At 45.1% G+C, this 25316-nt stretch overlaps 1 long non-coding RNA gene across 1 annotated transcript; it reads left to right on the top strand.

The window, feature by feature from the left end:
• The first annotated feature begins 540 nt into the window (after nt 1–540).
• LOC117359296 lies at nt 541–21370 on the top strand. The gene is made up of 3 exons (XR_004539201.1): nt 541–1047; nt 10619–10684; nt 21123–21370. It is a non-coding gene; the product is annotated as an uncharacterized LOC117359296 (long non-coding RNA).
• Nucleotides 21371–25316: the final 3946 nt, after the last annotated feature.

Raw genomic sequence — 25316 nt, 5'->3', positions numbered from 1 at the left:
GCTCTCCTCCCTCTCCGTTTCCACCCCCCCCCCCCCAAGACCACTCTTTGCTTTCCTTCCATCTCACCTGACCAACCGTAGGCCCTTCCTGGATCTAAAAGGAAGCCCTGGAGGTCTAGTGGCTAGTTTGGGGGCACAAACAAACCCCACTCTTTCAAGCCCTGTTTCGCTGCTCCCAACTCAGTGGACGTTGAGACTTCCTGTATCATGCGAGACTGACATCCATTTTGCAATTGGAATCAGCACAGGCAGGAGCAAGAGGGATTCATTCCTGTTCCCGAAGAGGCCACTAGACCACCAGGATTTCCTAAGGTTAGTCCCAGGGAGGGTGTATGGGTGATCAGGTGGGATTGGGAGAGAGGGGTAGAGGGAATTTCCGATTTCAGCTAAAAATGCAAGGGCATTTTCAGTTGAAACCCAAACCAGGATTTCAGTCTGGATTTGGTGCCAAATCCAAAACTTGGTTAGCTTCTAAAGTATCCACCCAGATTTCTGATAGTCTGGATCTTATTTGTTCATGGAGGAACTGGGTACAGAGCATGCAATATCTTCTAAGCTTACTACTTATACTGAGTCACTCTGGACAGGGATTGGTTGCTAAGAATATCGGGTGTAATATTCAGTGGCACTAATTCAGCTGATTATTGCTGCCATACCTGGATTTTCAGCGGCTTTGTCCAGCTAACGCCACTGAAAATCATCTCTGATCACAGCAGCACTATCTGGGGGGAGGGGGTAAAACGTGGACCTCACGGATCTCAACCTCATGTCCTTAAAATCTGCTTACCTCATTTTTGACAGTTGCAGTTTGTGATTTCAGTTTATCTCCGACAGACCTCACCGATGTCTACCACACCACCTTAAAAAGAAAGTGGCCTTGGCATGGGAGTCTGCAGGGATCCTTGTTTTAACTCAGGCGGACCTCACCCCATGTATCCTCATATTACTCCCTCCAGCGGGATCTTCGAGGAGGGACTTTGAGACCCCGGGCGTAGAGTGAAGTCTTTAAAGTGACTTTGGGGCCAGGTTTCACTTTTGATGCTAAAAGTAAGCTTTTTGGTCCAAATAAGTAATGCAACAATGTTACAAAAAAAGTCAGTTTTTGGAGCTTTTGGTTTTTAGAATTTTGGTTAAAGGATCTTGTACTGTACCTGTAGTTACTACTCCTTATCATTTCTATAGTGCTGCTAGATGTACGCAGTTCTGTACATTAATTGGCACTGAATATCCAGAGTGGGGTTTGTTGGGTTTTTTTTTTTTTTGACTGCTGAAAAGTTAACCAGCTAAGTCAATATTCAGTGCTGACTGGTTAAATTTATAGTGGCCATTTATGCAGTCTAATTTGACTGCTAAACTTAGCCAAGCAGCGCTGAAAATTGCCAGTTGTCATGCAATATAGCCGGTTAACTTTTAGCCACTAACTGAGCATATTCAGTCACTTGCAAAGCGAGGGTGAGAGGCGCCCAGGATGGGGCGCCTCTCCTCCGCCCTCATCTCCACCCCCACTCCTTCCCCAATCCCGCCTGCCACGTGCCCCCCTTCTCTCATACCTCTAATTGAAGTTGTTGCTTGCGGTGGTCAACAACATGCTGCTCGCAACCCTGCCGGCACTTCTATGCGTGGCATCTGGAAGCAATGTCAGCGGGAGAACCAACGGGGTCATGAAGAGCATGTTGTTGACCATCACGAACAACTTCAACCAGAGGTATGGGGAGTGGAGGAATGGGAAGATGCTGGGGGGGGGATTGTCTCCCTCGCCCCCCTCCCCTTACTACACTACTGTATTCAGTGGAGATAACTGGTTCTCAACCTAACACAACCAGCTAGACAGGTTTTCAGGTTAAATATGAATGAGATACTTTTGGATGCACTGCCTCCACTGTATGCAAATCTATTTCATGCATATTAATTGTTAGTGTCCCATAAATCTGACTGGACTAGGTTGAGAACTCTTGGTCTAGAAGACCCTTACTAAATGCTGATCTTTCTAGATATATCCTAATCCTTAGTGACCTTACATCAGAAAATTCCCAATATGGAAGTTTTGACTGGTAAAAATAAAAAATCAAATCTAAGCAACAGAGATAATGCAATAAGGACTATTATTAATCAATTAGGATTTGGGTTTTAGACCAGAACAATGCTGTTGAAGGATAGGAATGAGGACTATGATGAAAGCTATTGCCACTCCAACATACCTGCTCCTCTCTCATTCCTTCCTGCACAAAGATCAAACATATTAGTGCTGACATCTGCTCTCAGTGCTTCTTCTTTCTGCAAATCTGATTACTGCTACTATAGAGCAGTGTTCTTCAACCTTTTTACACCCATGGACCGGCAAACTACTAAGACTGAAATACCCCCCCCCCCCCCATCTCTGCCCCATCCCCGTCTCCATCCCGTGTACAGGGAGTGGGGAAAGAGCTAGATCCATGGTGCATCTCTCCCACTCCCACTACTGCCAAATCCAACATTTTTCCCTCTCTCATCCTCAGGATCATGTGCATCATTTTTCACTATTGCCCATCAGCCCCATGGCCAACATTTCTCCTATCACCCCTCTCCAGCACCATGCCACACCTCTCCCATCACTATGTCCAACATTCCTCCCCCTTACATCCCCTTCAATCTGTCCCTCTGTTCCCTCCACCACCATATCCAACATTTCTCCCTTTCATCCTCTTCCCCATGTATCTCTTCCTCACTCCTCTCTCTCTATGCCCAACAATTTTCCTTTCCCCATGTGCACCATCTTTCCCTCACTTATACATTCATCCCCAACAATTCTCCCTTTCTATCCCCTCCCTTCCTTCTGTGCCCCGAGTTCATGTCCCCCTCCCTTCCAACCTTTATCCCAAATTCATGCCCCTCTCATGTCCCAACGCGCTCCTCCCCCCCTCCTTTTCTCCCTTACTTGTTCAGGGCTGTCCAGCTTCTCTCCCTTACTTGTTCAGGGCCATCCAGCCTCTGCTGAAGCTGTATCAGTGTCCCCTGCGAGCGCGTGCCCCTCTACCGGCTTGGCTGCTCCTTATTTTCAGTGCCAGCTGCAATTGTTTGCCAGGACAGCACGCAGTGGCTCTTGCACGCTGCTGACCCAGTTCTGGTTACAGGTTAGTCACGTGCAGCGGCCAAGGGCCACTGTGCGCTGTCTGGCAAACAAGTGCAGCTGGCGCTGAAGATAAGGAGCAGCCAACCAGAAGAAAGATGGACACACGCTTGCATTGGACATTAATTCTTCATGGACTTGCAGGAAATTTTTGCAGACTGACACTGGTCTGCAGACCGGTGGTTGAAGAACACTGCTATAGAAGCCAGTCGTGGGTTTGGTGGAGATATCAGAAGGCAGTAATGGTGAGGTCTATGTGTGCATATTAGCTTAGTCTCTGTCTTTAAATAACACCAGGGCTGAACCTACAACTTGGTGAACTAGATGCTTAGGGCATTCGGATTTGAGGGGCACAGTGTCCATGTGGCAGGATAGCAACACTTTAAAACTGCTCTTGGTATGAAGTGGGGTCTTCCAGGACAGGCTCATGCTTAAGAAACTTTGTGTTGGAGGGAGCAGGATATGTACAGTTTCTGAGTCAAGGCCCCACACCATGCTGACTTTAATTTTGCAGTAGCAATGGAGGATTGTGGCAGCAAAGGGAAAGAAAAAGGAGATGCTGGAAACAGTGGGGGAAGTTGGGAAGGGGAGAAGATATTCTGGACATCTTGTTGGGGGAGGGCTAGGGAAGGGGAGATGAAATTTTGGACACCTTGGAGTGAGAGGTAAGGAGACGAATAGGATATTCTGAACACCTTAGGGAGGGAGGGCTATAGAAGGGGGCAACAAGATGCTGGACACCTGGGGGCTAGGGAAAAGGGAGAGGAGGTGTTGGACAATGGAGGTTATGAAAGAAAACGGGAGATGCTGGACCCAGGGAGATTGAGAAGGGAGATGTTGGGCTATGGGGGGGGGGGAGATGTAGGGCTTTGAGCTGGTCCTGAATAACACATGCTTGTGTTATTCAATCTAGTTACAGCTTCTGCAGCAGGGACCAAAGCCTCCTATATCAAATTTATAGAACACCAACAGAGCCTGATATATCCTATATAATACTGTAAAACCAATAAGTTAAATATCAACCTCTCGTACAATGTCCATTAACTTAATAATTCCCTCATTCTGCTCTCCCCATATTTGAGAAGAGATGTTTCTTCCACTGCTGTCAGGACCAGAAATAGGTTTGCAAGGTGGGGGAGGAAAGGGCAGCCGGGAGTGATGGAACATTTTTCTCTCTCAAACCTTTCTCTCTCTAGACAGTTTCAGCCACCCCACCCCACTCTATCAGGAATAGGTTTGCCCTACCTTGATTATGAAGCCACTAGGACCTCCAATATTTAGTACTGGTGCCAGATACCTAACTGGGCATGTTAAACCGCATAAAAAGCAGTGCCTAATTTCTATTTTTAATAGCACAATCATCACACCACTTAAAACCTACTTAAAAATACTTGTTAGGCACCAGCCGTTGTGATCTAGGCACCTGCCAGCGCCTAACTTTCAGCAGCTTTTTTGAGAATCTGACCCCGAGTGGCCAATTCATTATGTTTCTGTTTCATGCTAATGAGCTTTCTACACATGGCTGCGATGAAAAGGCATTTTCTTTGATTTGTTTTCTTTTTGAATTCTTAATAACAGTTTACCATTTGTTTTGGGATGTTATACCATGGGCCTTCAGGGAACTCACCCTGATAAGGCACCCCCTGCCCCCCTTTTTCTTACAATATTACATTACATTACATTAGGGATTTCTATTCCGCCATTACCTTGCGGTTCAAGGCGGATTACAAAAGGTTAATTTAAAAAAAAGCAGAGTTACATGTCTGTATAAGTACTGTCAGTTCTTAAAATCAAATGTATCCATATCTGGAACTGCAGAAATTGGTACAGGGGCTTGATTCTTTTATCCCCCCCCCCTTTTACTAAACCGTTATAGCAGTTATCAGTTCACGGAGCCGCTAAGAATGTTCCGCGCTGCTCCCAACGCTCATAGGAACTCTATGAGCGTCGGGAGCAGCGCAGAGCATTCAGCGCGGCTTCCTGCCCTAATAACCACTATCATGGTTTAGTAAAAGGGGGGTTTAGTGTGTTCGACAAGTGGTACCAGCATAAAGACCATGCCTGTATAAGCATATAGGCAGTACAATGCCTAGGACCTACACCTTGAACAAAAAGGTTAACTGTTAACTGCATGGAAGTTTAGAATGAAAATATAGTAAGCAAGGCAGATGTTAGAAAGTTAGTTTCTAGCTGTCAGTTCCAGTGCAGCCAGCGTTTGTTTTCACTAAGGTAGATACTGACAGTGTTATAAAAATTATTATTAATTGGATGGAACTTAACCAATAATACACATCTCTCTCTGGCTTAGAGAAATATGTATTCTAAAGAACTATTAATTTGGGGAAAGTTAGCTCACTTGATTAACACAGCTCTGTAATCATAATTAAATATATATGAATATCTATTCAAGGACCAAGACCCAGAACATTTAAAAGCAAACTGAAAGTTTATTTTCTTTTTAGAGCAAGTATAAAATTACAATCAAGTAAGATTGTTAAGCAAAGAATAGAAATACGCATATGAAATTTCTCTCTAAGATTAAATGATTACATTTACTCACAAATGCTGGTTGAAAAGTCCATAGAAGGCTGCAGGGTAGGGCCCAGCACTTGTTTAGAAGCACATGGTTGCAGAGGTTACAGCTTAATTCAGCACTGGTCCGAAGGAAGATGGAAAAAGCAAAGAAAGAGACAGAAGCACTGGGATCTTCCGGCTTTATAGATGGGGGAGGGGGGTTGGTCCCCAGGAGGCATCAAAAGTCAGGGGCAGTCTCTATCTCACATCCAATCATATAGCAGTGCATCACAGAGCAGGACAGTCTTTATCTTGGTGATGTCATGATGAGATTTTCTTGCAGACCGTGGGGGGGGGGAGGGGTCCATGCTTTTGTATATTTGCCTTAGATGCACCTGTCTGGCCATGTCTTTTGTCCTTTCACTGGCACACCCAGTCATGTTTTTGTAATAGGTGCTTTCAGCACCTGGACAAGATGGCCGGGGGCAGGCCTCAAAACTTCTTTTTTACTTTAAGTAATTTCAAGCAAACTTGAATAATGTACATCCAACAACTAAATATAAAAGCACACATTCTACTATGGATGCAATTACTATAAGACCTTGAAAGAAAGGAAGAGAAAGAAAAAGGGGGAGAGGGAAAAGAGAGACCAATTTGTATACGGAGTTTGGTAGATAGTATAAAAAGGTATTTGCAGGTCATGCTATAACAGGAAAGAGAGAAATAAAGCACAAAGTTACACAAAGTTAAGTTGTTACCAGGGAAAGATGTGGTGTATGAAATGAGGGACTGTTTTAATTAGTACTACTTCCAAAACAAAGCTGGAATATCAGTCTGTTCTGAGCAGCTCAAACACTGGACAAAATTCTGTGACTTGTAATATACTCTAACAAGCCTATAACTACTATGTATCAGAAGATGCTAACCACCCCATGTATTGTCACTAGGTATAGGCAAAAATAAAATCATGGATTATTATAGAGCCTTTTGACTAAGATCTCACCTTATCTAAACCCACAATGCAAAGGTATCATTGAAACTTTTCACTAAATAGTGTCACTCTGTCTATACAGTATATGGAGACTTTTCACTACATTAAGCATCATCCTGCCCATAACCAAACTTTTTAAGAGGTTCACAAGGTCTTTTGATTTTTCAGTCTCACCCTGTCTCTAATACACATGTACAAAAATGCACAGGGACTATTGATTTATGCAACCTCACTCTGTCTACACAGCATTTGGTATACCTAGTGCACAAAAAAAAAAAAAATAAATTTAACTGCTACAGTATTTACCTAGCTGGAGGTCCTCTGAGAAACCTGAGATGAGCCCCCAGATGTAATCTTTTGCTTTCATCTTCTTATTTGGTTCCTTTTTTCTTTGGTCTCAGGTCCACTTTGGTGGGTATATATCTGAATATCCCCATGTGTCTGTGTATGTCCTATGTTATATACCTCAGTTCTCTTTTCCAGCACCTTCCTGTGTCATAAATTAGTTTGTTTTATCTGATGTTTCTTGATTACCAGCAAGGTCCAGTTTTTCAAGACAAGCTTTCTAGTTTCTTTTGTTGTTCTTGAGCATTGGTCCTAAAACATATAAAATAAGCCCAAAAGGCAGGAAACATCTAGTCTTCTTATACTTACATCCTGAAGGATCAGACTTGTAATATATTCCAAAGGTCTTTGGCCAGCACTCAGGGTAGGCCCTGAACAGCACAATGTCATGCTGACAAAAACCACTACCATATTTAGGAAAGGGTTGTCATTTGCAACAACATACAGTATCTCATGTCACTGCATGTTGTTAAAACCCCCGGAACAATAAGAAGATTAAAACATGAAAGTCTTTTCCCTCTAATGCACTATTGCAGTGTTTCAGAAAGAGTACACTTCTCCCTTCGTATTTGCGGTTTCAGCAATCGTGGTTTTGATTATTTGCAGTTTTTAGCTTGCTGGCTCCTCCCCCTCCCAAATTATGTCAGCTTGCATAGAGAAATTGCTGATTCCCAGCACTTTCTTCATCGTGTTTTGCCTCTCCTTCAGGAACAGGCCAGGTCTCCCACCATGTTATTTGCGGTTTCACCATATTCACGATGGTTTTTAATAGAAAACCAAGAATAACATATGAAAAAATTATTTGCAGTTTTTCTGTATTCGTAGGTCTGTTAATTCCCTATCACAGCAAATACGGAGGGAGAAGTGTAAACTCTTTTTCCAAATGGTATGCCCTTTTTCAGCAGGGTACACAAAAATACTTTACTCCCAAGATGAAATAATTGGCCAATAAAAACAGTTGAAACAAACATTCCCAGAAATAACACAAAATGAAAATGTTCTGGCTGTTTTTCCCTAGCAGTATAATGTTGGCATAGGGTACATAGCTCTTTAAATATAAAATACTGTATAACTAAAGATCAAATAAAACACTTGGGGCCCTGTAACAGCCATAGCCCAGTTACTCAAACAAGAGCTACACAAGTGCTAACAAGCAGTCTGGGGAGGTAGGAGAATAAGCTTTTATTTATGCAGAATTAGGGGTCTGTTTTCCTCACAGATCTTCCCTCACAGAAACCTGCTGCTTTCCCAAAATATACTGCCCCTCTCCAGAGTTATGGGTGACAGTCCCTCATGTCCAGCCAGGAGCACAGTTCATGCAACCCCGCCTCTGATAGAGAGTTTCAAAATGTAGCCTTTTTACTTATTCCTGTGTCAACAAAAAAAAAAAAAGCCTTCAGTTCAGTGGGTTCCTACCTCAGTTGGGAATAAGTTATAGTTCCTTCACTCTGGGACTCCTGGTTCTGATTCTGGCTCTTCCTTTTAAACTTTCCGCCTCTACTTCCTGGTTTGACACTTCCCTCCCCCCTCCTTTCCTGAAGCTGTTTCCCTTTCTGAGCTGTCCTTGCTCTTCATTCAGCTGGCCAGAATATAAGAACATATAAGAACATAAGCAATGCCTCCACTGGGTCAGACCCGAGGTCCATCGTGCCCAGCAGTCCGCTCAACGCGGCGGCCCAATAGGTCCAGGACATGTGCAGTAATCCTCTATCTATATCCCTCTATCCCTTTTTCCAGCAGGAAATTGTCCAATCCTTTCTTGAACCCCAGTACCGTATTCTGCCCTATTACGCCCTCTGGAAGCGCATTCCAGGTGTCCACCACACGCTGGGTAAAGAAAAACTTCCTAGCATTCGTTTTGAATCTGTCCCCTTTTAACTTTTCCGAATGCCTCCTTGTTCTTTTATGCTTTGAAAGTTTGAAGAATCTGTCCCTCTCTACTCTCTCTATGCCCTTCATGATCTTGTAGGTCTCTATCATGTCTCCTCTGAGTCTCCGCTTTTCCAGGGAGAAGAGCCCCAGTTTCTCCAACCTTTCAGTGTATGAAAGGTTTCCATGCCCTTAATCATTCGTGTCGCTCTCCTCTGGACCCTCTCAAGTATTGCCATATCCTTCTTAAGGTACGGTGACCAATATTGGACACAGTACTCCAGGTGTGGGCGCACCATTGCCCAATACAGCGGCAGGATGACCTCCTTCGTTCTTGTTGTAATACCCTTCTTGATAGTACCCAGAATTCTGTTTGCTTTCTTTGAGGCATTGCACCATTGGTTTCATTGTTGTATCCACCAACACTCCCAAGTCCTTTTCGAGGTTACTTTCCCCCAGAGCCAACCCCCCCATTTTATAGCTGAACATCGGGTTCTTTTTCCCTATATGCATGACCTTGCATTTCTCTATACTGAAGTTCATCTGCCATTTATTCGCCCACTCCTCCAATGTTGTCAGGTCTCTTTGCAGTTCTTCACATTCCCCTATAGTTTTAACTCTGCTACAGAGTTTAGTGTCATCTGCAAACTTTATAACTTCGCACTTTGTCCCCACTTCCAGGTCATTTATAAACACATTGAACAGCAGCGGCCCGAGCACAGACCCCTGTGGGACACCGCTTGTTACCCTTCTCCAGCCCGAGTAGTGGCCCTTCACTGCAACCCTCTGCTTTCTGCCTGCCAACCAGTGTTTAACCCATCTATGTACGTCCCCTCCCACCCCGTGGTTCCACAGTTTCTTAAGTAGCCACTCATGAGGTACCTTGTCAAAGGCTTTTTGGAAGTCGAGATATACGATGTCAATGGGGTCCCCTTTGTCCATCCGGCTGTTTATCCCTTCAAAGAAGTGGAGTAAGTTCGTTTGGCATGATCTTCCTTTGCAAAAACCATGTTGGCTCACTTTCATTAGAAGGGGGAGTGCTGGAGGTTCCTCCAGGAAACCTGTCTGAGGAGCTGAACTAACTCATGGAAATGGCAGGGTTTCATAGTCTCTGTCACAGGCCCTTTATCTAAGCTGTGTTAATAAGTGGCCAGCACGAGTCTTTCCCATGTGCTGAGGCTAGTTTTAGTGTGGCAGTAAAATGGCCCTATTTTCCTTTATTCCCATTAATGGCCGCATGCTAACTTCCACATTAGCATGTGACCATTAGTGCATGACCTAGGGTTGCCAGAGTTCCTATTTGAAAAAAAGAGGATGCCTGGCCCTGTTCTGCTTCTGACTCCACCCTGTTCTTCCCCCAGCCCTGCCTCCCATGAACCTCCTCAAGCTCACAGGATGCATTTGGAAGCCTTTGCACATGTGTGAACATTGACACAGTGATGTCACATGTGTGTATGTATGATGTCATCACAGTGATGGCCGCACACGCGCAAAGGCTTCCTGACACAGCCTCCGAGCTCAGAATTTCCAAAACCTAGACAAACTGCCAGGTTTTGAAAATCCCTCCGGGTGCCCGGACAGTCCTCTAAAAAGAAGACATGTCCGGGTTTTCCCGGAGGTATGGTAACCCGAGCATGACCACTTATGACACCCATTCGCTAGCCAGAAAGGGCTCACGCACTAATCAGTTAACATACGGCAATATAGCTGTGCTTATAGATTAATGCAAAACATGCCTGCTCTCTGCCCCCCTAGGCCCCCACAGTGCTAAAATATAAATTCTATTTTTTTAGCGTGTGGGAAGTCCGAATCGAGCCCAAAATTACTGCAGGACACCTGGATGTGATTTTTATCCTGTGGTAAGTATGCATTAGTGCATATGTGATTTTTTCCTTAAATGTTTCTTTTTCTTTTCTTAAAATCTTGTTTTGTCCTCCCCAATTTGTTAATTGTTATTTTAAAAACAATTGTTATACGCATTGAAATATGATATTGCGTAGATAACAAATCCCAATAAAACTTGAAACTTTACTGTAGTTTAGTAAAAGGACCCCCATGTGTACTGCCAGAGTTCATATTGCTGTTTGTCCACAAAAACAGAAGGTTTTGCATGCAATATATCTGTTTTGATGTGCCCCATTTATGTGGTGCCTTATTAAATATATTTTGAGCATAATAAAGCAAAAATAGAAACCCAGAGAGCTATTTAGCAGATCGCATTAAGGACATCCATGTGTACTGCCAGTGTTCATATTTTTTTAAAGATTCAGCAAAAAGAAGAGTCAGAGCCACTGGAAGCTCTTTAGAATGATTTCCACAAGACTGAGAGCACAGCAAAGAACAATATTCACACAGCATAAATAGTAAGTCAAAATAGTACTATAAAGCAGGATTTCCCAGACCTGTCATGGTGACCCCCCACAACAAATCAGAATCTCAAAATAATCAGCATACATGAGATAAATTTGTACCTATTGGCCACCCAGTAGATGTGAATTTATTTCACCGCTATCTTGAGAACTTGATTATCTGTAGGGGTCACCAGGACAAGTTTAGGAAGCATTGCCATGAGGAGACTCCTCCCCCTCCGCTCCACCCTTTTACAAAATTGTGGAAGCGGTTTTTAGCACAGGCTGGCGGGCTAAATGCTTTGTGCTGTTCCCGATGCTCAATATGAGTGTCGGGGGGCAGCGCAGAGCATTCAGTGTGCCAGCCTGCACTAAAAACTGCTTTTGCAGTTTTTGTAAAGGGGGGAGGGGTGTTAGTAAACATGGACCTCAGAAATAATTTGAGAGAAAGGTCTCGGAGTAACTTTGGCTCCAAAAACAGCCCACAAGTTGGAAACTGGGGGAATTTTCACTTGGGGTGGTTGGTGCCAATAACAAAAGCAAAAGTTTGTGCTGGATGTAGGGCCTTGAGCTCCCTTGATATCCTCGGGTTGGTCCTTAATAACACATGCTTGTGTTATTCAATCTAGTTACAGCTTCTGCAGCAGGGACCAAAGACTCCTATATCAAATTTATAGAACACCAACAGAGCCTGATATATCCTATATAATACTGTAAAACCAATAAATTAAATATCAACCTCTCGTACAATGTCCATTAACTTAATAATTCCCTCATTCTGCTCTCCCCATATTTGAGAAGAGATGTTTCTTCCACTGCATTGATTGCTGCCCTAAAACAAATAATATGAGGGGAATACTAATATAAAAAAATTCTAATGCCTGGGGAATAAAATGTCACAAAAAGTATAAAAATGAAAAAGTTCCACAGACTTAATCATTTAAAGACAAATCTCAAACAAAATATTGATTTATATGAAGTGTGCTATAACTATAAAAATAGTATGCTGTGATTAGAACAAGAGGAAATAAAAAAACTAGAAAAACTACCAAAAATATAATCCAATCAAACACAAAAAGATTGGTAATACTCTGTATGTAACTCTCAGAGGAATTCACGTTTAATCCAGGCCCGTACTGAGGCGTCTCATTTATTATTCATCCTTTATCATTCATTATTATTGTTATCATTGTTTTATTTACAATTAGTGAATTCCTCTGAGAGTTACATACAGGGTATTACCAATATTTTTGTGATTAGAACAAGGCAAACTAACAGTTGTTACTTCATGGTTGTTCCTTTATAAGAATACTTTGCTTCTATGAGCACACTTTACATCAGCGTTCTCAAACTCAAACCCTTTGCAGGGCCACATTTAGGATTTGTAGGTACTTGGAGGGCCGCAGAAAAAATAGTTAATGGCTTATTAAAGAAATGGCAACTTTGCATGAGGTAAAACTTGTTATAGTTTATAAATCTTTCCTTAATTGCTTCTACTAATTTCAGCTATACACAGCTGAAAGCAGTGCAACATGCAGAAAGTGAAAAACTATCAAAGTATCAAACTGCAAAACGTGCCTTAAGGCCCTGATTCTGCAAAATGTGTCTTAAGTTAGGCATCCTTTATAGAATCGTTCTCAGCAGAGTTCAGCACTGTTTAGGCGTCTAACTTTTTAGGTGTCCTTTAGAGAATCAGGTTTTAGGTGAGATTTAGATGTCCAAACAATGTCCTTAATGTTATATTTTATTATTATGTTATTAGAATGGTGATTTTATGCTGTTTTTCATTATAATTGTAATACTAGGAGTTGGATTTGTTTAATGCTTTTATTTATTTCTCTTCCATCAGACAGAGTGACTGGGATTCGAACCAGAAACATTAATATGGAAGGGTATAGGTTTAACCCAGGGGTCTCAAAGTCCCTCCTTGAGGGCCGCAATCCAGTCAGGTTTTCAGGATTTCTTCAATGAATATGCATGAGATCTATGTGCATGCATTGCTTTCACTGCATATTCACTGGGGAAATCCTGAAAACTCAACTGGATTGCGGCCCCCTAGGAGGGACTTTGAGATCCCTGGTTTAACCAGTGTGCTACAGAGTGAGCTAGGAAGCTGCATAGCAATTGTAAAACTGGATCTTATAGGCATTGTAAGGAAATCAACTTTTGAGCACAGTTTAGGCTTCAGATAGACCTGAGTTCTATGGAAGGAACTTAGGCACAGTTTGGATGTCCTTAATGCGATCTGCTAAATAGCTCTCTAGGTTTTTATTTTTGCTTTATTATGTTCAAAATACATTTAATAAGGCACCACATAAATGGGGCATATCAAAAAAGATATATTGTATGCTAAAAAGCTACTTTTTTTCTGACTAAACAGTGTTCTAATCAGCTCATTCTTGAAAGCAAAGAAAGCACATGACAAAAATATATAGATTGCATACATAACTTCATTTGCAAAAGCTTAAAAACAGAAAAAAACCCATACACAGACCTTAGCTTGGCTTCTACTTCATTGCAAATTGAGTTCTGCAGCTGCATAATGGTGACCTCATAGTGAGATCATCAAGGCGCACCTGCAAGATAGAATGCCACAATTAAAATATGTGCTGAGGAAGCTGAACTCATGATCTCTGGAAGATGAGCACAGGGCTTTTAATTATTGAGCTATAGCAGTTTCCAGGCAGGTGTCTCTGACTGCCCTGTAATATGATAGCTTAGCAGATCCCTAAGCTATCTTATCACAGGGCAGTCAGCGATACCTACCTGGAAGCAGCTATAGCTCAGTAATTAAAAGCTCTGTGCTCATCTTCCAGAGATCATGGGTTCAAATCCCAACCAGCTCCCCCAGCACAAGAACGTCCATAGAACTCAGATCTATTTGAAGCCCAAACTAATCTCAAAAGTAGACCTGGTTTTCATTCGCCTACAATATAGGCATCATATGGACGCCCTAGGTCGCTCAGTGTTATGTAAACAAATGAAAGGATGCCCAAATTGAGTCACTTCCCAAACCACGCCCATTCCACACCGACGCCTATTGAGATAGGCGCTAGTTTTAAACATGGGCGTCCATGAAATTGTGGCTGCGTCTATAAAGTGGCATCTACGTCCTTTGGACACCTAAGTACCAATTATTGCTTAAGACCCTTAATTGTCTCATTATCTACTTAGATTGGACGCTTAAAGCATGCCTAATTTTAGGCATGACTTAGGCGTCCTTTATAGAATCAGGGCCTAAGTGTCCTGCAGTCGTGTCTGCAACGACTTTCAGCTCTCACCTCCTCCAGCACCGGACACACACACAAGCTGCACTGTCTCAATGGTTACCTTACGTTCTGGAACGTTGCCAGCCTCACTGCTGTAACCTCACGCAAGGGTTTTCCTGCATCTGCACGCGATTGGACTCCACCTCACAATCGCATACAGACACAGGAAAACTCTTGCGTGAGGTTACAGTGACCACTGGACGTGACCGCCGGACACTTAAGGCACAAGTTTTCCATAAAGAATCATTCTTTATACTACTGAGTGCCTCAAAATAGTACCTCGCAGGCCGTGAGATTGAGACCACTGCTTTACATGTATACTACTACTATTATTTCTATAGTGCTACCAGACGTACACAGCGCTGTACAGAGTCACATAAAGAAGACAGTCCTTGCTCAAAAAGCTTACAATCCAAACAGACAAGATAGACAAACAGGATCTCACGTATGAAGAAAGACTAAAGAAATTGCAGCTGTACTCACTTGAGGAAAGAAGAGAACGGGGAGATATGATTGAAACATATAAGTACATCACAGGACGCATCGAGTCAGAAGATGATATCTTCTGGCTCATGGGACCCTCGACCACGAGAGGGCATCCGCTGAAAATCAGGGGAGGGAAGTTTCATGGCGACTCCAGGAAGTACCGTATTTTCACGCATATAACGCGCGCGTTATACGCGTTTTTACCTACCGCGCATACCCCCCGCGCGTTATATGCCTGAGCGCGGTATACAAAAGTTTTAAAACATAGTTCCCACCCCGCCCGACGCCCGATTCACCCCCCCCAGCAGGACCGTTCGCACCCCCACCCCGAACGACCGCTCGCACGCGCTCCCACCCGCACCCGCATCCACGATCGGAGCAAGAGGGAGCCCAAGCCCTCTTGCCCGGCCGACTCCCCGACGTCCGATACATCCCCCCCCCCCGGCAGGACCACTCGCACCCCCACCCCGAAGGACCGCCGACTTCCCGACAATATCGGGCCAGAAGGGAGCCCAAACCCTCCTGGCCAGACCGCTCGCACCCCCACCCCGAACGACCGCTCGCACGCGCTCCCACCCGCACCCGCATCCACGATCGGAGCAAGAGGGAGCCCAAGCCCTCTTGCCCGGCCGACTCCCCGACGTCCGATACATCCCCCCCCCCGGCAGGACCACTCGCACCCCCACCCCGAAGGACCACCGACTTCCCGACAATATCGGGCCAGAAGGGAGCCCAAACCCTCCTGGCCACGGCGACCCCCTAACCCCACCCCGCACTACATTACGGGCAGGAGGGATCCCAGGCCCTCCTGCCCTCGACGCAAACCCCCCTCCCCCCCAACGACCGCCCCCCCCCAAGAACCTCCGACCGCCCCCCAGCCGACCCGCGATCCCCCTGGCGACCCCCACGACCCCCCCACCCCCCTTCCCCGTACCTTTGGTAGTTGGCCGGACAGACGGGAGCCAAACCCGCCTGTCCGGCAGGCAGCCAACGAAGGAATGAGGCCGGATTGGCCCATCCATCCTAAAGCTCCGCCTACTGGTGGGGCCTAAGGCGCGTGGGCCAATCAGAATAGGCCCTGGAGCCTTAGGTCCCACCTGGGGGCGCGGCCTGAGGCACATGGGCCCAACCCGACCATGTGCCTCAGGCCGCGCCCCCAGGTGGGACCTAAGGCTCCAGGGCCTATTCTGATTGGCCCACGCGCCTTAGGCCCCACCAGTAGGCGGAGCTTTAGGATGGATGGGCCAATCCGGTCTCATTCCTTCGTTGGCTGCCTGCCGGACAGGCGGGTTTGGCTCCCGTCTGTCCGGCCAACTACCAAAGGTACGGGGAAGGGGGGTCGTGGGGGTCGCCAGGGGGGTCGCGGGTCGGCTGGGGGGGCGGTCGGAGGTTCTTGGGGGGGGCGGTCGTTGGGGGGGGGGGGGGTTTGCGTCGAGGGCAGGAGGGCCTGGGATCCCTCCTGCCCGTAATGTAGTGCGGGGTGGGGTTAGGAGATCGCCGTGGCCAGGAGGGTTTGGGCTCCCTTCTGGCCCAACTACCAAAGGTACGGGGAAGGGGGGTGGGGGGGTCGTGGGGGTCGCGGGTCGGCTGGGGGGCGGTCGGAGGTTCTTGGGGGGAGGGCGGTCGTTGGGGGGAGGGGGGTTTGCGTCGAGGGCAGGAGGGCCTGGGATCCCTCCTGCCCGTAATGTAGTGCGGGGTGGGGTTAGGGGGTCGCCGTGGCCAGGAGGATTTGGGCTCCCTCCTGGCCCGATATTGTTGGGGAGGCGGCGGTCCTTCGGGGGGGAGGGATGTATCGGACGTCGGGGGGGCATCAGGCTTTCAGGATGGGGACAGACCTTCAAGGGGGGACAGTGCACGGAAGTCAGGGGGGGTGAACGGAGAGTCGGGACAGCGCACGGAAAGTCAGGGCGGGCGAAAGGAGCGTCGGGCAGCATGCGCGGTATACCCGTGAGCGCGGTATACCAAAGTTTTTGTACATATCATCGTGATTTCTGCGCGCTATACCCGTGTGCGCGTTTTATACGGGTGCGCGTTATTTGCGTGAAAATACGGTACTTCTTCACCGAAAGAGTGGTGGATCATTGGAACAGACTCCCACTCCAGGTGATAAAGGCCAGCAGCGTGACGGATTTTAAGAAAAAATGGGATACTCACGTGGGATCTTTAAGGGAGTAAATTCAGGGGGGGGGATACTTGGAATGGGCAGACTTGGTGGGCTATAGCCCTTTTCTGCTGCTTTTTTTCTATGTTTCTATGATGTCATGCATACAGTTAAGGGGAACGGTTAATCTGCTGGCTGGGTTGGTGGGCAATGGGGGGGTTAAGAATTGAAGGCTATATAAAAAAGGTGGGTTTTCAGTCTGCTTTTAAACAAGGTGAGGAGGGAAGGGGCTTGGCAGACAAACTCGGGCAATTTATTCCAGGCATAGGGGGCAGCTAGATGAAAGGAACAAAGTCTGGAGTTGGCAGTGGAGGAGAAGGGTATGGCTAAGAGCGGCTTATCTGAGGAATGGAGTTCGCTGGGAGGTGGTTAAGGAGAGAGAAGAGAGGAGAGATATTGAGGGGCAGCAGAATGAACACACTTGTAGGTTAGTAATAGGAGTATGAACTGTATGCAAAGGCAGATAGGGAGCCAGTGAAGGGATTTAAGGATAGGGGAGACATGAGTGTAGCGAGATTGGTAGAAATGAGTCGTACAACAGAGTTTTGACAGATTGCTGGGGGGAGAGGCGGCAATATGGGAGACCAGCTAGAAGTAGATTGCAGTAATCTAAATGTGAGGTTACGAGAATGAAGACAATATCAATATTGTGTTTGAGTTTTGTCTTTTATGATTAAATCTGTGGGAATATTTTTTGATTGTTGCCCTGGCAAAGTTATATGCAGAGCTTGTACCTGCTTTTCCTGTGCATAATTAATCACTGGTAAATTTGCAATACCTTTGATTGGAGAGATGTAGAAGGTTTGCATAGCCTCTTTCCTTGCTCCACCTCTTCTCACAGTACTGTATAAGGCACTTAAAACATTGGTATTGATCAGGACGATGCTTAGTTACATGCACCTTATAGAACAGGGATCTCAAAGTCCCTCCTTGAGGGCCGCAATCCAGTCGGGTTTTCAGGATTTCCCCAATGAATATGCATTGAAAGCAGTGCATGCACATAGATCTCATGCATATTCATTGAGGAAATCTTGAAAATCCGACTGGATTGCGGCCCTCAAGGAGGGACTTTGAGATCCCTGTTCTATAAGGTGCATGTAACTAAGCATCGTCCTGATCAATACCAATATTTTAAGTGCCTTATACAGTACTGTGAGAAGAGGTGGAGCAAGGAAAGAGGCTATGCAAACCTTCTACATCTCTCCAATCAAAGGGTCTCCCTTTGAGACCCCTGTTATAGAATCACACTTAGCACCAGTGCATGTCATAACTTTTAGGTGTACCCATTTAGGCCAAGGAAAACCAGGCTTAAATTCCTTTGCCTTTGTGAGCAGTTTGGGCATATTCTATAACAGTGTATATAAATTTTAGGAACGTCCATGATCCACCCTTGCTCCTCCTCTGGCCAGGCCCTCTTTTCAGTTTCTTGCACTGGAAATGATGCGTAACACTTTGGGCTGGATTCACTAACCTGCCTGATCGGGTCCCGATCCCGGCAGGTCCAACTGATTCAATAAACTTAAACATGCAGATAAGGGCGATCGGAGGAATGCCCCCATCTGCCTGCACGGTTTGCGCTTGCGCATGCGCAGACCATAGGAGTAGCAATTTTTTTTTTTTTTTTTTTACTTATTTTAACTTTTTACTTCAGGGAAATGCTGCCACCTCCACTGCCACCAACCCGCGTGGCTCTTAAAAGCTGGTTCTGCTTTTGTCAGCTGCTGCCCTCACAAAAAGATAAATGGAGTCCGTGGTTTTAACCCGCTTTAAACCTGCGGGTTAAAACCATGGGCTCGCTGGGTGGGGAAGGGCAGAAGAGCTTCGGGGAAGGGCAGGAGAACGGAAATGCGGCAGGGGAAGATCGAGGCAGAGCAGGGTGGCATGAGGGCGAGCAGCAGAGATAGCAGGGCAGCATTCGGGGCGAGCAGGCAGGAGAGACTGCAGAGCTTCCAGTCGGAAAGACATTTTTGACTGGTCCTCAGCAGTCGCTTCTTCAGGTGAACGGCCAGCCCAGTCGGATCGGAAATTTGGTGTAGTGAATTGGGTCGCTGTCCAATTTGCATGCGTTTCACCTCATTTGCATGCAAGGATTCCAAGTGGATCGCAGGAGAGGTAAGTGAATCGGTCCGGAGGGAAATTTGATAGTTAAGTGGTCGCAAACCGATCGGTACACGATCGGTTTGCTTAGTGAATATAGCCCTTTGTACAATGCACGTACTAAGCTGTACTTGAAAAGGATAAGGCCCGATTATGGCCGTACACACTCTGTCATTTGACAAGCAGATGCATCCATGGACAATATCTAAGAGAAAACAGACGCCTATTATCTCCCAAACATGTCCGCTTTATTGAATGTTCTGTATTTCTTTTTATATCATTTTACATGGGTAAGGGTCGTCAGCATATGACGTAAATGCAAACCATATATGGACACAGATCACATACAACTTTAAAAGAAATAACAAATCCTTTACTTATCTAAGACCAAGGTCTAGAAGTGCTTTGGTCAGAGCCTCTTATCTAAATTTTCTTACAAATACAGCTAAGAAAACACTTTTATTTACTTCACAACAGAATAAGAAAACACATCTCTTAAACATACAATGGCCTTGTAATATATCAGCAAGAGAAGGCAAACAGTCTGGATTTACAACTTCAAACATAACTTAAGGAAAACTACATAATAAAATAGCCTTGCAGGATTTCAGCAAGAGAAGGCAAACAATGTCTGGATTAAACATAGCATAAGAACACACATCTTTTCAAACATAAAATAGCCTTGTAATATTTCAGCAAGAGAAGGCAAACAATGTCTGGATATACAACTTCAAACACAGTTGAAAGAATACTACAAGACACATGAAAAGTATCCCTTCAGTGCTTATAACTTCTAATTAATGCCAATTAGCATCAATTAGTAGATATTAATTGCCAATTCTAGCAGATAAGTTTCCATGAGGTCAATTCTCTCTATTAACTACAACTACTGTTAACCGAGTTGAGCCTTGTTTCTCAGGGATGACGGTATATAAGTCCAAGATTTAGTTTGGTTTAGATTATTGGCAGTGATTAGGCTTGTTAAACAATTACACTGTATGCATATATCAGCTGTGCACCCCAATTTGCATGCACAACTTGAGGCACCAGTGGCATAGTAAGGGGGCGAAGAACTGCCCCGGGTGTCATCTTTGTGGGGGCACCGGCACCTCTACGACCTCCCTTCCCCCCTCCCTATACCTATTTAAATCTTCACCAGTGCGAGCAAATTCTCCGGCCTACTGCTCACACTGGCCTAGCTCCTCTGAAATCGCTTCTGGGTCACAGGGCCAGGAAGTGAAATCAGAGGGCGAGCTAACACTGGCGTGCGCAGCAAAGCAGGCTGGAGAAGCTGCTCACACTGGCGAAGATTTAAAGAGGTATGGGAGGAAGGGAGGGTGATAGTGTGGCATGGGGGGCTGGGAAGGAGCAGGGAGAAGGGAAAAAGCAAGGCGTGGGGGGTGCCACTGCCACCTCCTACTCTTGCTATGCCACTGTAAGGCGCCATACTCAAAATTTGGAGGATAGGGTATAAAAATATGCATGTCACACAAGCAATGTGAATGTAGCTTATACCTTTTCAATTGTAGCTCAAGGCGAGTTATATTCAGGAATAGTATTTTCCTGTCCCTGGAGGGCTTATAGTCTAAGAGGGGAAGTTTTCAATGTGCACTACCGTTAAGATGTGTTATTTTACCACAAGCCCTGGTATTCTAGCAGAGGGTGTCATTGCCTGAAATGGAACCCTGTGCTAAAATAACCTGACTGAACAGTAGTCCCCATTGATAACTATGCCCTTGAATTTGTATCTGGGGCAATGGAGGATTAAATGATTTGGCCAAGATCACAAGTAACTGTAGTGGGATTTGAATCTGGCTTTCCTGGTTTGCATCCTACCATTAGGCTACTCTTCCACTCCAGCTGCTGAATATTTGCTGGCATCTCTCCCTTTGGTGGAAGAGGTCATTAATGCACACTTGATTCTCCCTTTCTAAAGGGCACACAGAAGAATCAGCAGTAGCCCCCAAGCAAAATATTGGAGAAGGCCCCCAAGTAGTGGGAGAACCAGCTTGGAAGATGCAAGAGTGTCTACAAATGGGTCATCTTCTTCCCTAGGGCCCTGTGCACTGCAGGGATTGCTTGGGTGGATTTACAGTACAAAGAAGCACCCTAAAGAAAATGATGAAACCCGGTGGTAACAAGTCTGTAAAACTAAAGGATAACAAATCTATGCACACTGCAAGCTCAAACCAGTACTGTGTATTGACCTGTCCTGAAATAAATGGATCCAGGTGGCATGCCTATGTACTTAATTAGCCACACCTGTGCAGTTAAAATACCCATTGTTATATCTGGGCCGACAAGAAATCCAGGTTGTGATAAATTAAATAGACAAAATACTGGGAAGGTTCAAACTACTAAGAAAATCTTCCCCACCAAGATTGGAAAAAAGTATTATTTTGGTGAATTTTCCTGCCTTTTTCCAAGCTCATGAGATGCACAAGTATGGGCTAAAGAATTGTCTTCACTACTGACATCACTTCCAACCAAGGAAGTGAGTTTTCAGAAGACTGGTTGAAGTCCTAAAATTAAATTTCTAGCTGAAATGATGGTGCTTTGAAGGAAATACCAATAATGTGATAGGAATTAACAGAAAAATTTAGGATCTCTCACTTTTGGCCCTTCATTCAATTACTGTTTTTGGTTAATGTTCTGAAACAGCATTACTAGCTCCCAATTCCATTCATATACCAATAAAAGCTCCTGACACTAGCTCGTAAATTCAGGGACTCCATCATACCTTTTTTCACCTATCATTCTGTTTAGGCCAGCAACAGTGGTATGCTGGGAAATGTTTAACAACAGGCTCTCATCACATACAATCACACCCAAGTCCCAAGTATTTTGGTGAGCGACCATATGAAATTTGTGAGTGATGCTCCTAGAATGTATGAGTGATTGCTTATGTGCTCAGCTTAGAGGGAACATAGCTCAGGGGTCCCAACACATCAGCTCCCATTCCAATTAAAACAACCAGAGGGGCTTGGAGTTCCTAATACAACACCTCCAACTCCAATAAACATCATTAAGAGGAGCTTGGGGCCCAATCAAAAACACTACTGACTCTGGCAAAAACAAGAGGGGTTCATCCAATCCCAACACTACATCTCTCACTCTGGCAAAAACAAAAAGGGGGGGGGGTGCTGAGTGATCCATTCCAACAAAAACAATAGTAGGAGTTCAACGATACCAACACTACACCTCCAACAAACACCTCCCAACACCCATGAAGACAAGAAGGGCTTGACTGCCAATCAAAACACACTGGCCACAAAATATACACATAAACTAAACTGAACCCCTTGCATGACCTTGCACGTGGTACAGTATCAGAGAAACAGACATTTCTTCCTATAAAAAATGTAAATAACATGGCACAAGCCAGAGAAGGTGTTAGGAGGGTGCAACTAGGGCAATTGTTTTTGGCTCCCTAGCGAGAGTGACTCAGCTAGCCTGTTAATAGACTTTCTGTCCTGGGCCCCAGCCATGACTCCGCTCCTGGAACTCTTCCCCCGAAAATAGCTGGTTTTGAATTAGGTGCAAAACAGTTATTTTCAGTGACACTAATGCCCGGATTCTATAAACAGTGCCGTTGTCATCAGCCACCTAAGAAACAGCTGCCATCTTGGCGTGTCAATCACGCAACAGCGCCGTTTATAAAATCGTGGCTTTGTGAAGTAGACAGCAAAAATGTAGGCTGGGGTTTTCAAGGCCTACCTTTCCTGTGAATCTCTGCTACGAAGGTGCTTTACAATGTCTAACGCCACTTCCTCAGTAGCCACGATGCAGGTGCCAGTTTTATTAAGTGCCAATAGGTGGCTCCATTTTTTTAAAGCTGCTTTTAATCTTTTCTAAATAGCATTTTCCACTTACGTTAGGCACCTAACTTAAGACTAACTTTATAGAATATGGGCGTAACTGGTTAAATGCCACTGAAAATTAGTGGTTAGCCCTTAACAAGCAATTTAACCTGACCATTTCAAGCCTTTTAAATTGTTTTGAATATCAACCTGTGTTTTTGCACACTGGAGTGACGTAAGTTGGCAAGCACGCTATTTTATCCAAAGGAAATAAAACAAAGATCCAGATGCAATGTAGTATCTAGATAACAATGTACAAGAACAATGAAAATTCCAGTTAAGATATGTAACATTGACACTGCAGCAATTTCATTGGATAAAGCTCATTCCTTTGGATTCAGCCATGAAATTTATTTAGAACAGCTAGACAAGGCACAGCTCATTCAAACTTTCTAACTCTTGAGTTTCTAAAGAGGGGGCAGTTTGTGATTCTTTTCAGACTAGAGAATGACATAGGGACAAATTTTTCCTCGTCCCTGAGGGAACTTATTTTCCCATTCCGTCCCTGTGAGTTCTTTACTGTCCCTGCCCCATTCCTGCAAGCTCCATCCTCATCTGCACAAGCCTCAAAAAATTTGAGGACTTTTCACCTGCGCAGAGTTACATCTTAGTTCATTTTTAGTTCTTAAGCCACGAGCTGTATCAGGACCTTAGGGACCCCTGATGAAGACAGTATTGTCGAAACACGGACCGTGTTGGGTCCATATCCCCCAATGCCTTTTTATACTAAACTGTGACAAAACTCACGGGAACGGGATGGGGAAACTGAGTTCCTGCGGGGACGGGGACAAAATTGTTCTTGTGTCATTCTCTATTTCAGACAAATGATGTAGTAATTATCATATTAAAAAAGGGAGTTGTGTGTAGCTGTTTGGTTTTACTTTGGCAGTGAGCCCATCAAAATGACCTATTTTCATAGCAGAAACACCTTAATCTCGTTTCCTCTGTCTATTAAGAGGAAAACTAAAATGGTGAGCAGATAAGATGTTTTATTTCCTTAGGATATGTATCAAAGTGATGGGAAGGAAGATGTAAAAAAATTCTAAAAAAGATACATTTGTGGCTAAATGAACTGGTGTTAAATTTCTTCTCATACAATGGATACACAAGAAGGATTATGGAATTCTTTTATGAAAAGGCATGAAGTCCTAAATTTTGTTTAGCGCGTGGATAATAGATTAACCAGCAGATATTCAGCACTATTGGCCGGCCAGGAACAACTAGCTGCCGATATTCAGCGTCAGAAAGCTGGCTATCTCCTGCTGAATATCCCATTCCCTGAATTGGCTGGTGACCAGCTACGTTGCATGACAGTATTCAGTGGCTGGTCAGCTAAGGCTAGCAGTTAGACCAGTGTATCACAAGCTGTGTGCCGAGGCATACTAATGCTAGTGTGCCATGGCGAGATTCCGGGAGTGCCATGAGATGCCGGCAAAGAGGAGAGGCACAGGCACTGGCTGACTCCTTACAGGACATGCATCTCGTGGTGAGAGGCACATCCTGTAGGCATTCAGCCTGCGCTGGTGCCTCTCCTCCTTCAGCCCCCCTCCCCCGCCCTAGAGCATAATGATAGGCTTAGAGCCCCTTCTCGAGGGCCTCTGCTCATGAATGGGCGATGTGATGACATCACACATGTACATGATATCATTGATGAGCTTGCATGTCTGGCTGCCCTGCAGCCACGGCCCTGAATTTAGTGTGCCAGGACTACAAAAAGTTTGCAGGACACTGGGTAAGATACGTGAAAGGATTAATTCATTGAGGGCCCCTAGGCACACAAGTCCACCCCTTCCCCTATGCTCTGGCATCTTTCTCTTCTCCTTTCCTTCCTTCTCAACCCCATGGCCTGGCATCTCTCTCCTCCTCCCCTTCTATGCTCTGGCATCTCCTCTCCTACCTTTCCCTCTGGTCTGACATCTGTCTCCTCAGTTTCCCTTCCCTCCCCTCATGCCTTGGCAGCTTTCTTCTCTCCTTCTCTTCTATCTATCCCACCCCCTCCATTATTTGGCATCTCCTCTCCTTCCTTGCCCTCCCCCTCCATAGTCTAATATCTCCTTTCCTTCCCAACCATGATCTTGGTATCTCTCTTCCTTCTCCCGCCTTCCCTCATTCTCCCCAATTGGGTGCAGCAGCATTTCTCTCCCCCCTCCCCCCCAAAGCAGCACAGCCTTCATAACTCACTGCTCTTGTTAGCTTCGGCTTCCTCACTGCCAGAAGTAGGTGGGATTGGCAGAGAAGAAGGCCTAATGCCAGCAAGAGCAGCCAACTGT

This window comes from Geotrypetes seraphini, chromosome 4 (genome assembly GCF_902459505.1).
Source record: "Geotrypetes seraphini chromosome 4, aGeoSer1.1, whole genome shotgun sequence".
Lineage (NCBI taxonomy): Eukaryota > Metazoa > Chordata > Amphibia > Gymnophiona > Dermophiidae > Geotrypetes > Geotrypetes seraphini.
The sequence above is the reverse complement of the archived record's forward strand: the minus strand, read 5'-3'. Positions and strand labels throughout refer to the sequence as shown.